At 39.5% G+C, this 13,338-nt stretch overlaps 1 protein-coding gene across 4 annotated transcripts in view; it reads right to left on the bottom strand.

The window, feature by feature from the left end:
* Positions 1 to 13,338, bottom strand: part of rnf152 (ring finger protein 152) — a 42,604-nt gene that overhangs the window by 14,653 nt on the left and 14,613 nt on the right. Inside the window, exons 1-3 of one of the 4 annotated variants that reach the window (XM_044105186.1) lie at positions 11,676 to 11,812; positions 5,537 to 5,700; positions 5,393 to 5,460 (exon numbers count right to left, since the gene is read on the bottom strand). The exons of 1 other annotated variant lie outside the window; for it this stretch is intronic. The gene's annotated coding sequence lies outside the window, so the exon portion shown is untranslated. Of the gene's footprint in view, positions 1 to 5,392; positions 5,461 to 5,536; positions 5,701 to 8,283; positions 8,558 to 11,675; positions 12,354 to 13,338 lie in introns of those variants that run through there. 2 more of the 4 variants (XR_006369496.1, XR_006369497.1) reach the window with 2 other exon arrangements.

Below are 13,338 nucleotides of genomic sequence, written 5' to 3'. Positions count from 1 at the left end.
AAGCCCACCGGGACAACTTTGTGGGATGTTTGTGTGTTGCCTGACGGGTTGTGTCTCTGATCCGCTGTTGTGTTGGTGTTTTCGGGCGAGGGTGGTGTTGCTGTTGTGCCCTCTCGCTCTGTGGACCGTTATGTTTCGGCTTCTTCATTTGGGACCGTTGAAATATAACGTCTCTTTTTAGGACCGTTATATTTTAACGTCTCTATATTTTAGAAGTTTTATTTAGTTTTTTTTTTTTTTAAAAGGAAAACGAAGAAATGCAGTAGAATTACACTCCGGTTTTGCGGCGGTTAATTTCTTCTCTTTGATGTATATGCCCCGGTTCTCGTCGACATTCAGGTTGATTCTTTTTGCATTTCATGAAGCTGGACCAGTGGGGTAATGTGGAGTGATTTGCTTTTGTATAATATAAAGGATTTGTGTGTTCACAAATAAAAATAGAAAAGCAATCTGGAAGCTAAAGACAGCGCTACGCTTCACTGCTGACTCCTCTCTGTTTTTCCCTCTAGATTGCATCAGTACTATTACAATAGTTCTGATACTCGGGACCTGTAATATATATATATATATATATATATATATATAGATATAGATATCTATATATATATATATATATACAGACCAAACATTTGAACACACCTTCTAATTGAATTCAATAGAAGGTGTGTTCACACGTTTGGTCTGTACTGTATATGATTACATGCTGCCTGATCGTATTAATATTAGGGATTACTCACATTAGTTATCAGTGAGGACAGATCTGGTTAATTCCTATTATGTGATCAGACGTTGGTGAGGTGGGACACGCCAAAGCCTAAATTTGATTGGTCAGTTTGCTTTTGTTTATTTCACGGGGTGCCATTTTTCTGTAAGCTAATAATGAATGAATGGAGTTTGAACCTCCTGTAATTAATAGATCCCGCCTGAGCTTCTTCTTCTTCTTCTTTATTAAGATTAGGGTTGAGATTAGAGTTTTGTTTCCACAGAGCCACTGGGAACATGCACAATTCCATTCAGTTATGGGGCTTTAATGGGATATTGTGCAATATATCGACTTAGCAAACCATCCATCCATTTTCTGTTCACCCTTGTCCCTAATGGGGTCAGGAGGGTTGCTGGTTCCTCTCCAGCTACGTTCCAGGCGAGAGGCTGGTTCACCCTGAACAGGTCACCAGTCTGTCGCAGGGAAACACAGAGATATACAGGACACACAACTATTCACACACACACTCAAACATAGGGAGAATTTCTAGAGCCCAATTAACCTGACAGTCATGTTTTTGGACTGTGGGAGGAAGCCGGAGAACCCGGAGAGAACCCACCATGCACAGGGAGAACATGCAAACTCCATGCAGAAAGACCCCGGGCTGGGAATCGAACCCAGGACCTTCTTGCTGCAAGGCAACAGCTCTACCAACTTGCGCCACTGTGCAGCCCTGTCTTTTAGTAGTTAGAATGAGATTTTCATGATAAACTTGTATCTTCTCAATCTAAAAAAAATATAATCTTGTTTTTCTTCTTCTTCTACCCAGAAACAGACTTTGGATCATCCATCCATAATTATATCTAAACGCAGCCAAGTTTTTAGATGAAAATTCTCATTTTTATTGAAGTGAAGAAAAAAAATTTAACTTTGTGCTTCCATTTTGGTTTCTGCAGCTTCTAAAAGCGACACTAGCACAAAAAAAAAATCCTAGGCGTTTTTTTTGGTGTCAGGAAAACAAGCCATTTCTAAAACCTCACAAATGTAACGTCGGCATAAATGTACAAAAGAAAGTCAAATATGTTTTTAAATATAAGTAGAATGAAAACTGTTGGCTGACGGGTCACCGCTGGCTGATACCAGCAGATATCTAAGATGTCTCTCTAAGATGTCTCTCCAGAAACTAAAAGATCCAGGGTGGCACCCAGTACCTCAACGTCCCCGACTGGTACATATTAATAAATGTTCGACCGACTCTTTGGAGTATGGTCGGCGATTCCGTCTCTCCAGTTGTTTCGTCTGGGTTTTTCTTTTCCATCTCTTTATTTTGGGGGACCTCCTTTGAGTTTTGTTCCACCCTGGATCTTAACCGGTCGCTCTTCAGCTTCATCGCCACGATCTCCATGTTTAATTCATTATTTTGTTTCTGCATCCAGTTCAACTGTTTAGTCTTTTCTTTCAGTGAAACTTCTAAATTTTTTCTCATTGCCCGCTCTGTTTCGTCCAGTTCAACATTTTGTCTGGAAATAGTGTCACAATTTTGTTCTAAATGATGAATTGTCTTTTTTGCTGCATCCAGCTCCACAATTAAACTTCTTGTCTTACTTTTATAAAATTTGTTTGATTTGACAAGGTTCTCATTTTCAGCTTGGAAACTTCGTTCATTGTTATCGGTGCAGCTGTTAAGTCGTTCAATCTTCGTCCTCAGTTTATCCACTGTGATTTGAAGCTGCTGCTTCTCCTTCTGCAGCTTCAAACAGCTCTTCTCCAAACTATTTACTTTACTCAACAACAAATTCTGATCTTCCATGTCTATATTCTCTATATTCTCTATCTTCAGTATCTTCACTATGTTCGCTGTTTGCTGCTAGAAACTGCAAATGAATTTCTCTGTGGAATCTGAGAATACAAAGACAGTCGCCTGTGATGTCACAGATGGGTTGAGTGACATCACTGTGACATCACTGTGACATCAAAGCCACAAGAAGTCGGTTGGGTGTGGAGGGAACCAGGGAAGGGGGGCGGGTGGGGGGGATATCTTGTTTTTTTTTTTTAACTGTATAACAGTTTAACAACAGAGTTTTGCCTCATTTGTTCTGATCAAGTAAAAACAAATACAGATAAATTTATTCAAGATAAAGAAAAAGTTAAGGATCTTTGGTTCCAACTGTACATTCAAACAACACAGATTTCATTTGTTTTAATAGCTTTTTTTGTTTTTGATAGTCAGGATATAAAACTTAACTTCATTGTAAAATGCAGCAAGGCTTTGTCAGGAATAATTCAAATGAATTTTAAGTTAAAGATCACAATGTTACAGATCAAAGTAAAGTGCACTTTCAAGTTGTATCTAAGTTTAATTAACATTAAAATCAATTAAACTTAATTGATTCAAGTACTGTTTCAATAAACAATGAATTGGTTTGCCATGTTCTCTGTCAGCTGTTTTCACGCCATCACTCTTCCCTCGTTTATCTCGGTTAGCGTGAGCGACAGCTAAGAGGATGGGAGCGTCGCCCAAACAGAGGAATATTTAACCAGGGACGGATGAGGCAGATTTGGGTCGATAAACTGATCGGCATGAAGCTCCGACTCACGACGAATCCATCAGGACTCACCGCAGACCGGAAACTAAAGTAGCATCAGTCATTCATTCATGGATAAAACAACAAATAAATATCAAAGTTTATACTAGTTTGGTGTTTTCATTATAGTTAAGTTTTATTTAATTGTGACTTTTTGTTTGTCTCATTCAGTTTTAATTAGCTTTTACAGTGTTTGCCAGTTTCTATTATTAGTTATTATTAATTAAATGTTTACTTTTTATTAGTCATAGTGGCAGTTTTAGTGTTATATTTTGGTTAGGGAAGATATGAAAGGAAGGAAGGAGAGAAAGAAGGAAAGGAGAAAAGACGCAGAAATGGGTGGTTTTATTAAAACCTTGTAAATCTTTTCTAGAGTTTAGAATAATATGAAGATCATTTTAACCTGAAAGTTTTCAGACCAACGCTTGTTGTTCCTCTCGCGTTGCCATGGTGACCATCTTTCATATTTCTGCATATTCTCTCTCCTGCTGATGGTCTGTCTGTGTCGACAGTCATCCAGGTGTTCATGCTGCTCTTCCTTACCTGCATGAACACCTGAAGCAGAAGCTGCTCACCTCCGGAACCCGCGTCAGACAGAAACAGCCCCGCCCCGCCCCACCGGCCGGCTCACGCAGAGGGAGAATCAAGCACACCCCATCAACGCTCGGTTTAGATAATGAGCCCCGCCGAGGAGGATATGGATTGCAGAATCTGCAGGCGAGGCGGATAAAGAGGGATTGAGCGGAGGAGCCACGGCGGCGATTTGTCAGGATTAAAGCCGGACGGCGAGTTGATGCCGCGGCATCAGGTGTTGCTCATTACTGCAGGTGGCGGCCGTTTGGTTCTGTCAGCGAGTCCAGGACGTCTGCTGCGCTTAATCCCAACATAATCCAAGGAGGACAGGATGCAGTCTGCGCCTTTTCACTCAGGAATTATGACGGAAAACTATGGAAGGGGGTTAGGGACGCTAAATTAAAAGATATATTTTTGACTTTATTCTCGGAATTCTGGCTTTAATCTTCTTTGAAAGAAGTTAGAATTCCAAAAAAGTTTAAATTCTGAGATTAAAGTCAGAATCCTGGGAAATAAAAGTTTGAATTCTGAAGAAAGTTAAAATTCTAAAAATCAAAGTCAAAGTAGTGAGATTAGAGTGAATTCTGAGGACAATAAAGTCTGAATTCTGTGAATGAATTGAATATTTTGAGAAAAAAATTGGAATTCTGAGAAAGTCCAAATTCTGCAAATAAAGTCAGAATCTTGAGTTTGAAATCAGAATTGTGCTGTTAAAGTCAAAATTCTGAGATTAATGTCAGAATTATTATTTAGGTTTTTTTATGGACCTAATCCTCTGTATGATTGGCAGGATTGAACAACCGGCTTTTAGAGCTTAAACCTCCAATTTATCAGTTATTTCCAATTGATTTCCACCAACATCTCCACATCCTGAGCTGTGAGACAACAGAAACGTCCTGAGATATTTCAAACTGAATAAAGCTCAGCTACTCACGCTGTCAGAGTTTCCCTAACGACCCGTTTAATGAGAGTTAAATGTAACTGATGACTTCAGAGCGCGGCTGAACCAAACGCATTAATCAGCGGTTTCAAAGAGAGAAATCAATCGTGATTCAGAAGGTGAAAATCAGACACTTCCTGCTTGATGCTTTGCTTATTTTCTGGTGAAAATGTTTTAGGGCTGAAACAATCGGATTAATTGTGATTGAATGATTAGCAAAATCATTGTCAACTAGTTTAGTTATTGTAAATGTTGAAGAAAAAGTACCAGCTCCCCTGGCAGATTATTTAACTTATAACAGAAAAAATGTTTTTTTTATACGGTGAAATAATCTGTTAGTGAAACTAGAACTTTTTCAAGCTCATTTTTCCTTCTGAAAAGTGACTTCTAAGTTAGTTTTGTCTTATTTCAAGTGCATTAAGATATTTGCAATAAAAACTTACAAAAGTACTTTGTATTTTAGTGTGAAAAAAGATCAACTGCATAAAACCAGACTTCTTATTGGCTGATTTTTGTGCTGTAAACCCAGTTTCTCTCTCTTCCTCCACTTCCACCTGAGCAAACACCAGAGAGACGGCGTCCCAGACGAACCTGTGATTATCCGCTTGCAGCATCATCTCTCTTTGAAGCTCTTTGCACACGAGACAAGAGCTGCGCCGCTGAGAGAGCCGGACAAAGAAAGAAATGTCAAACATTAAACACAAACACTGAGCAAACACAGCTGACATGTCTGACCTTCAGAAACGTCTCTGGAGGCCAAACACGGCTACATTTGCTCGCATGCTTTCAAGGTATCTCTAATGGAACCGCCTCACAATCGTCTGCCAGCCGCTGCGTCGCTGCAGGAAGCTTCCCAGAAAGGAGTCAGAGCTGCAGCGGAAACACGACGACGCTTCGCCCTGCAACCCGCAGATACCAGGCAACATGAACACACAGCGGGAAGATCTTACTGAGTTTTATTCACTTTGTGGTTCACGGAAACCAAACTCATCATTTAGTCACTGTTTACATATTACTAACACAAATATAACCAATTACTTAGAAATTCCATCAGTGTTCTTCTACTTATCCAGAGTCGGGTCGCGGGGAAGCAGCTTAGAAATTATTTACTGAAAACAAACTCCTGTGTCTTGGTGAAAACTTGCTTGTAAGTTAGGTTTGTCGTATTTCAAGAGCATGAAGATCTTTGCACTAGAAAATACTTGATAAGATTTTGTGTTTATCTTTGTCACAATAAATTTAAAAAATGATGATTTAATTAACCCCCTAATCTGTCCATGTTGTCTGGATTGTTAGTTTTTATCATTTTCTTCACTGTTTTTTTAGTGGAAGTATCCATAAATACCAACAACAGGGATGTTTTTTCCAGAGCAGTATCTATTATTTCTGTGTAATGCAGTCAGAACCACAGTTACCTAAAAACAGCATAATAGTAAAGATCATTTTATTTATATAGCACATTTTCAGAAACAAGGCCAAGTGTTGCTGTTTCTAATCCCTGTTCTGGGTTTAAGTAAGTTTTCTCTGGACTTTTTAAGTATTCACACAAAATATTGAGATAAAACTTTAAGTCCATATCATCCATCCTTGATGTGGAAATTATTTATCCACCATAACTTTAAAGTTAGGAGTTTACTACCAGCAGCTGCACCGGCTGCAGGTTTGTTTTGTTTTTCTTGCATCTTCCCGTCACACTTCCATATCTGACAGCAGCACAGGTGTGCAGAGAGGAATGAGCAGCAGTAACACCTGCTGAGGCATTTTTGCACAGTAACCCTAAATGTTAATGACTGCAGCAGTTGGTGAGAAAATTGACAGACTAACAAGCTCCGAAGACGCCCGCAGAGTTAATCAATGCCAGGAAGAGATAAAGGAAGAAGAGCGCCTGGCCCACGGAGGGAAGCGAGCGGCGAACCGCTTCCAGGAAATCAGCTGTTTTACTGGGATTGATCCGAAACGCTGCAAATCATCCGAGCGCGTAAAAAAACCTCCTCGAATACAAACAGATGGGGGAGTCGGCGCTACAGAGGTCATAAATCAGCTGCTTGGCATCGAGTGTCAGGACAGCAGATGTCTTTCAGTCACCAGGGCGGCGATAAAGCCGACAGCATCAAAACATGGATCAGGCTTTTAGGTGGAGCAAACACACGGAGACACACACAAACACATTTACTTTACACTCTGTAGAGCTAAAATAAAAACCAGAGACTGTTTATCACACCAGCAGACTCCTGTTGTTTGTTAAAAATTGTTCCCATAAAAAGTATTCACCACCATGGATGTTTTAGCCTTTTTGTTTCTTTTAGGAATCAATCATGATTGAGGAAATTGGGTTTTTAAAAAGGAATTTTTTAAAGCTGTTTAATTTCAAAGTGAAAACTTAATTCTACAAAATAATAGCAGTTAAATGGGACATATTATACAAAATTCACATTTTGCACGTTTTTATATTTCCATTTTGATCTCTACTGCTTCTAAAACCTGAAAAAAAAAAACAACAACAAAAAAAAAACACCCAGTTGGCAATAAGAAAATGTTTTTTTGGTGTCTGGAAAACGAGATGTTTCAAAAACCTCCGGAATGTAACATCACAAATCAGCAGGCACTTTCCTGTTATCAAGCAACCCCAGCAGAGTTCCACCCGTTACCTAGCAACCCCAGCAGAGTTCCACCCGTTACCTAGCAACCCCAGCAGAGTTCCACCCGTTACCTAGCAACCCCAGCAGAGTTCCACCCGTTACCTAGCAACCCCAGCAGAGTTCCACCCGTTACCTAGCAACCCCAGCAGAGTTCCACCCGTTACCTAGCAACCCCAGCAGAGTTCCACCCGTTACCTAGCAACCCCAGGAGAGTTCCACCCGTTACCTAGCAACCCCAGGAGCGTTCCACCCGTTACCTAGCAACCCCAGCAGAGTTCCAGAATGATTGATCCGCTATTTTTACCGCTGTACAATGGCTGCTGGAAAAGATAAGAGTTAAGAAACCACTTGCTGCATTTTGGTTTGTTACACAGGAGGTTCCATTTCTGCTTTTCAAAGATGTGCGGTTGTATAATTGCACATCTGTTTGCAGCCATTTTCACATGGGAGTGTAAACGTTGAGTTAGTGGGTGTGGCCAGTGACTACTGTCACTTTAATTCCAGAGGATTTAAAGTGACAGTAGTCTCTAAAACAACTAATTCTGACAGGAGATAAAAGTATACTAAAATCTCATTATTAATGATTTTGTGCAAAAAATGTACTGAACATGTTTTATATAGCGTAACAGGTCACCTTTAAATAATTATTGAGCTTGTTTTAATTTATCACGTGATTAACTGATTTATTGCAACAAGGCTGGAAATCCTAAAAAACCCTGAAAAAAATAAAAATCTGAGGAAAACGATCAAAACAATTTATAGATTGATTGTAAAATCCGTGGCCACCTTCCCTGGTTATCGACTGCTCACCATCTGGAGTTTCTTTTTTAAAGCATCAAAGCGGAACATCATTTATTCGGTGAGCAAAGTGAGAATGGAAGCGAGGAGGGGGCCTTGTTTTGATCCGGCAGCTTCAGCCAGGCCGCCTGAGGAGCGGAGATTATCAGCGGCCGTCCGGGTGGAGGCAGCGCTGCAGGACCGGTCCCAAAACACGCCGAGGTTTGGCCTCTGGATGCAGATAAAGCTGTGCTGCTTATCGAGCGCCACGCAGAGAAAACCAATCCCAAAAGCAGCAGTCTGACACAGCGCAGCTGCTGCGCTAAACGCTGCAGAGAGGCTAAATAATAAGAGGGAGGAGAAGAAGTTATTCCTCTTACAGTAAACTGGACGGTTTTCTTCTAGACTGATCTGGAAAAGGTTTGATAACCTTCAGTAAAATCTAAAAGTGCACTCCTTTATTTTCTTACTTTGCAGTGATTCTTGTTTATTATGTTTATTTCTTGTGTCTGGTTATTCTTTGTTCCTCTAGTTTAATTATGATCCATAGTTATTCACTAGTGTTGGATTCCAGACGTGGACAGAGAACCTAAAAACTTTACTAAAGCAAAAATTAGCCATAAGAATAAAAATATATTTGGTAAAAAGTCTACTGATCAAATGATCAATTACTTAAGATTTAAAAATTACATCATCAGATGGACCAAAATATAAAGTTAAGTAGAAACTTTGGTATTTAAGGACAAAAATTATAATAATTCATATAAGTAGCGAAAAAATAAAATCAAGTAAAATAAAATGTTTGCAGATCTTTTTCTTTCGACAAAAAACTTTGTTTTTGATCCAGAAATTTTATTAGCAATACTTAATAATAAAATTACTCAAGTAAAAATAAAAAATACTCCTAAAAGTAAATTTTTTCAAAAAAGTTGCATAAATGTAACTAGTTAGTACCGTACTCTGTATTCTCTCCCTCTGCCCTACTTCCTGTGGTTTTTTGCTCTGCTCTGGCTCCCTGTGCCCCCTGTGACCTCCATTAATTTTTTAAAATTCTTTAATTAAAATCCACAAAAACACATCTGCCTGTTGCCTTTAGGTCCACTTTCAATCCACACATTATGACAGAAAGAAGGCAAAGAAGATAAATCTGCTGCTTGAAAAGACAGGAAGAGGAAAAAACTTAAAACTAAAATTAGGTCAAAAGGCTTCGGCTGTTAGAAAGACTGAAAATCAGAGGAACGTTAATTCAACCCACCGAAACAGGATGGATGGATTTAAAGATGAATGGATGGATGGATGGATGGATGGATTTAAAGATGGATGGATGGATGGATGGATGGATGGATTTAAAGATGGATGGATGGATTTAAAGATGAATGGATGGATGGATGGATGGATGGATTTAAAGATGGATGGATGGATGGATGGATGGATGGATTTAAAGATGGATGGATGGATTTAAAGATGGATGGATTGAAAGATGGATGGATGGATGGATGGATGGATGGATGGATGGATGGATGGATGGATGGATTTAAAGATGGATGGATGGATTTAAAGATGGATGGATTGAAAGATGGATGGATGGATTGATGGATGGATGGATTTAAAGATGGATGGATGGATGGATGGATGGATGGATTTAATGATGGATGGATTGAATGATGGATGGATGGATTGATGGATGGATGGATGGATGGATGGATGGATGGATGGATGGATGGATTTAAAGATGGATGGATGGATTTAAAGATGGATGGATGGATGGATTTAAAGATGGATGGATTGAAAGATGGATGGATGGATTGATGGATGGATGGATGGATGGATGGATGGATTTAAAGATGGATGGATGGATGGATGGATTTAAAGATGGATGGATGGATGGATGGATGGATGGATGGATTTAAAGATGGATGGATGGATTGATGGATGGATTGATGGATGGATGGATGGATGGATGGATGGATTTAAAGATGGATGGATGGATGGATGGATGGATGGATGGATGGATGGATGGATGGATAGATTTAAAGATGGATGGATGGATGGATGGATGGATGAATTTATGGATGGATTTAAAGATGGATGGATGGATTTAAAGATGGATGGATGGATGGATGTTCAAACAGACAGAATAAACTATTAAAATCTAAATATTTTTCTTTCTCTCGTTGTTTTCCTCTTTCCATCCCGACCTGAGCAGAACTTTAACTTCCTTCCAGACTTTTCCAGAACGCAGGAACTCTTCCAAACGCGGCCACAGCTTTAAATAAAATAAAAAGGCGAAGTGACTCCTGTCCCGGCGGCCCGCGGGCAGTAAAGGTCAGCCCCATTCTTCATCAGCCCCATTCTTCATCAGCCCCATTCTTCATCAGCAGAGCGGTCATTTAAAGCGAAGCAGGAAGACACCTGCTGCAGACGGCGCCCGACTTCCTGCGCCGTCCAGCAGGTGAGCGTCCGCTCCGCTGTGAGGATAAACAGCACCTGCTGCAAACTGCTGAATATAAATGCGGTTCACTCCGGGAGCGCTCGGATATTAACGCCGACACCTGTGGGACCCTCCTGTTGCCACGGCGACCGGCAACAGCTGCCGCAACAATAGAGTCACATCGTCAGCGGCGGATTCGGCGCTTCCTAAACAAATTAATCCGGCGCAAACCGCTGACGCCGTAACCCTTTAATTACATCTTTCACTGCAAGACGTGAAAATAATATTCAATAACTCAATCTTCATGTCTTTGAGTCACTGCTTGACCTTCTCCAGAAGCATAATGCTCATAAAGGTAAACAGAAACAACATTAGCAACAATTTGCTTTAAACAGTCCGTCATAAGAACAGTGGGTGTTTAATTTTTAAAGTCATATTTTTTAACTGTTATTCATATATTTATGCAGTTTCAAACTAAATTAAATATTTTCAAATTAAATATTTAATTAGAAAGTTATACATTTAGTTTGATTGCAACATGAAAATGTAATGTTAATTTGCAAAAATAAACATTTAGTTTGCAACAAAAGCTAATGAAATGTCTAAATTAGAGCCGAATATTTAGTCTGTAAACTAAATATTTAATTTTCAAATGAAATATTCAGTTAGAAAGCTACATATTGCGTTTTTGTATTGAATTATTTGTAAAATAAATATTTAGTTTGAAAATATTATTTTAAATATCTAGTTAGAAAAATAAATATCTAATTTAGAGCTAAATATTTAACTTCAAATAAAAATATGTTGTTAGAAATCTGCACATTTAGATATAAATATCTAGTTTGAGACCAAATATTAAGCTCAAAATTAAATACTTTGTTTACAATCTAAATATTTAGCAGACTAGCAAAATGCGTTAAAACCGTTTTTATCTTTGATCTTGTTATTCTTTTTAAATCATACACTATTTTTGCAATTATGACACACAAAATGAAAAAAATAAGCCTCCCTGGAAGAATTTCAATACTTAGTCTTAATCCACACTGCTGAACCGCCATCTTGATAGGCAAGCGCAGATGGACCTTGGATCTTTGGGACCAACAAAATTAAACTGATATTGAAACTCTTGACTGAAGTGCAAGAGAAAGTTACAAAACTATCAGACCAGAATGTGGCTTGTTTATTGTTGTCACAGCAACCCCAAAGCAATTGTCTTGACAGTTACAGATAACTACCAAGATGGCTGTCAGCTACAAAGTTCCTGGAAGTGTGACGTCACATGAGATCTACGTATTAAAATGGATTGTGCAGCAACAACTTCAACTAAAACTGACGCAGTCCCACCTTTCCACCTCTTGCTCCTCCACTACTCCATCATCAGTCTGGAACATTTATATCTGGGTTTTCATTCTCAGGGCAGACAGAGAGAAATGTCAAGACAACAGAGACATGGCGGCTTATCCTCTTTCCCTGGCCTTTTCACATCTCCTCCCTTTCTCCTCTGCCTCTTCACTCATTCTTCGCCCCTCTCTTTCTCTTTTTATCCTGTCATCTCCATTGTGAGGAGCGTCCGCTGCTCCGCAGAGCCGCCGCTGTGGAAGCATGGCAGGCGGGAGGAGAAGAATAGAGATGCACAATGGGAGAGCAGGATTCAGATGGGTGACATTTAAAATTCTGTCAGAGGAAATTCAGACACGGTCCGGACCTGAAAACACATCAGTGCGACAAAATTAAAGGGTTATCAGGAGTCTCAAAGAGAAACGGGCAAAGTAGCAACAAAAAAAGAAAGAAAACAAAAACTAAAGACCTGCAAATAATTCAAAACATCACCTGTGCATTCCAGCTGTCATGGATTCAACTGTGACCTATTGTGCTTCCTTGACCAGTTTAGGATTGGTCTATACAAAACATGTTTGTTACATTATTTGCATCAAGTCATTCTTAGATAAGATTTCAGTCAGTTGATTTCAGAATGAACTAAATGTTTACAGTCACGCATGAAAACAGCTGCGCAATTATACAACCCTACATCTTTGAAAAGCAGAAGTTGAACCTGCTACACAACCAACAAAAATGCAGCAAGTGGTTTCTGGATGCCAAGTCTACAACGAAACACTTTTCTCTTCCAGCGGCCATTGCACAGCACATAAAACCAGCTGACCAAACGTGCTGGAACTCTGGTTGCTTGGTAACGGTGCAGTCTTTGGCTGGTGTTGCTAGGTAACGGTGCAGAAGTAACTAGATAATGGCAGCAAAAAAACATTAAATTTTTCTCAAAAAAGTTTTTTAAGTATTTGAGCTGTTTTAGGAACAATACAAACTCAAAGGGAAGTACAAGATAGATCCTCTTTAAAAGAAATAAAAATCCTAATGTGAGTGAGTAGAAAATAGTACTCAGAACTGTTTTTGATTCAATTTCAGCACCAATAGCCCAGTGCCAGATCTGGAAAACCCAGAGAGCCCTCAAACAGAACCTGTCTGAAAACAGGAAGCAGGCGAAAAGATCTCAAAAAGCAACGCATCGCACCCCAACTGATCATTTTTAAAGAACAAATGAGAAAAGTTACTGACATCCATCAGAACAACAGCAACAGGTTTCCAGGACTGTCCAGGTTTGGGACCTGAATGGGTCGGACGTCACTACATCCTGTTATGACCGAAGACGGGTTGTCGTTTTGTCCGATAGAAAC

Source organism: Gambusia affinis, linkage group LG21 (assembly GCF_019740435.1).
Source record: "Gambusia affinis linkage group LG21, SWU_Gaff_1.0, whole genome shotgun sequence".
Taxonomy (NCBI): domain Eukaryota; kingdom Metazoa; phylum Chordata; class Actinopteri; order Cyprinodontiformes; family Poeciliidae; genus Gambusia; species Gambusia affinis.
The sequence above is the reverse complement of the archived record's forward strand: the minus strand, read 5'-3'. Positions and strand labels throughout refer to the sequence as shown.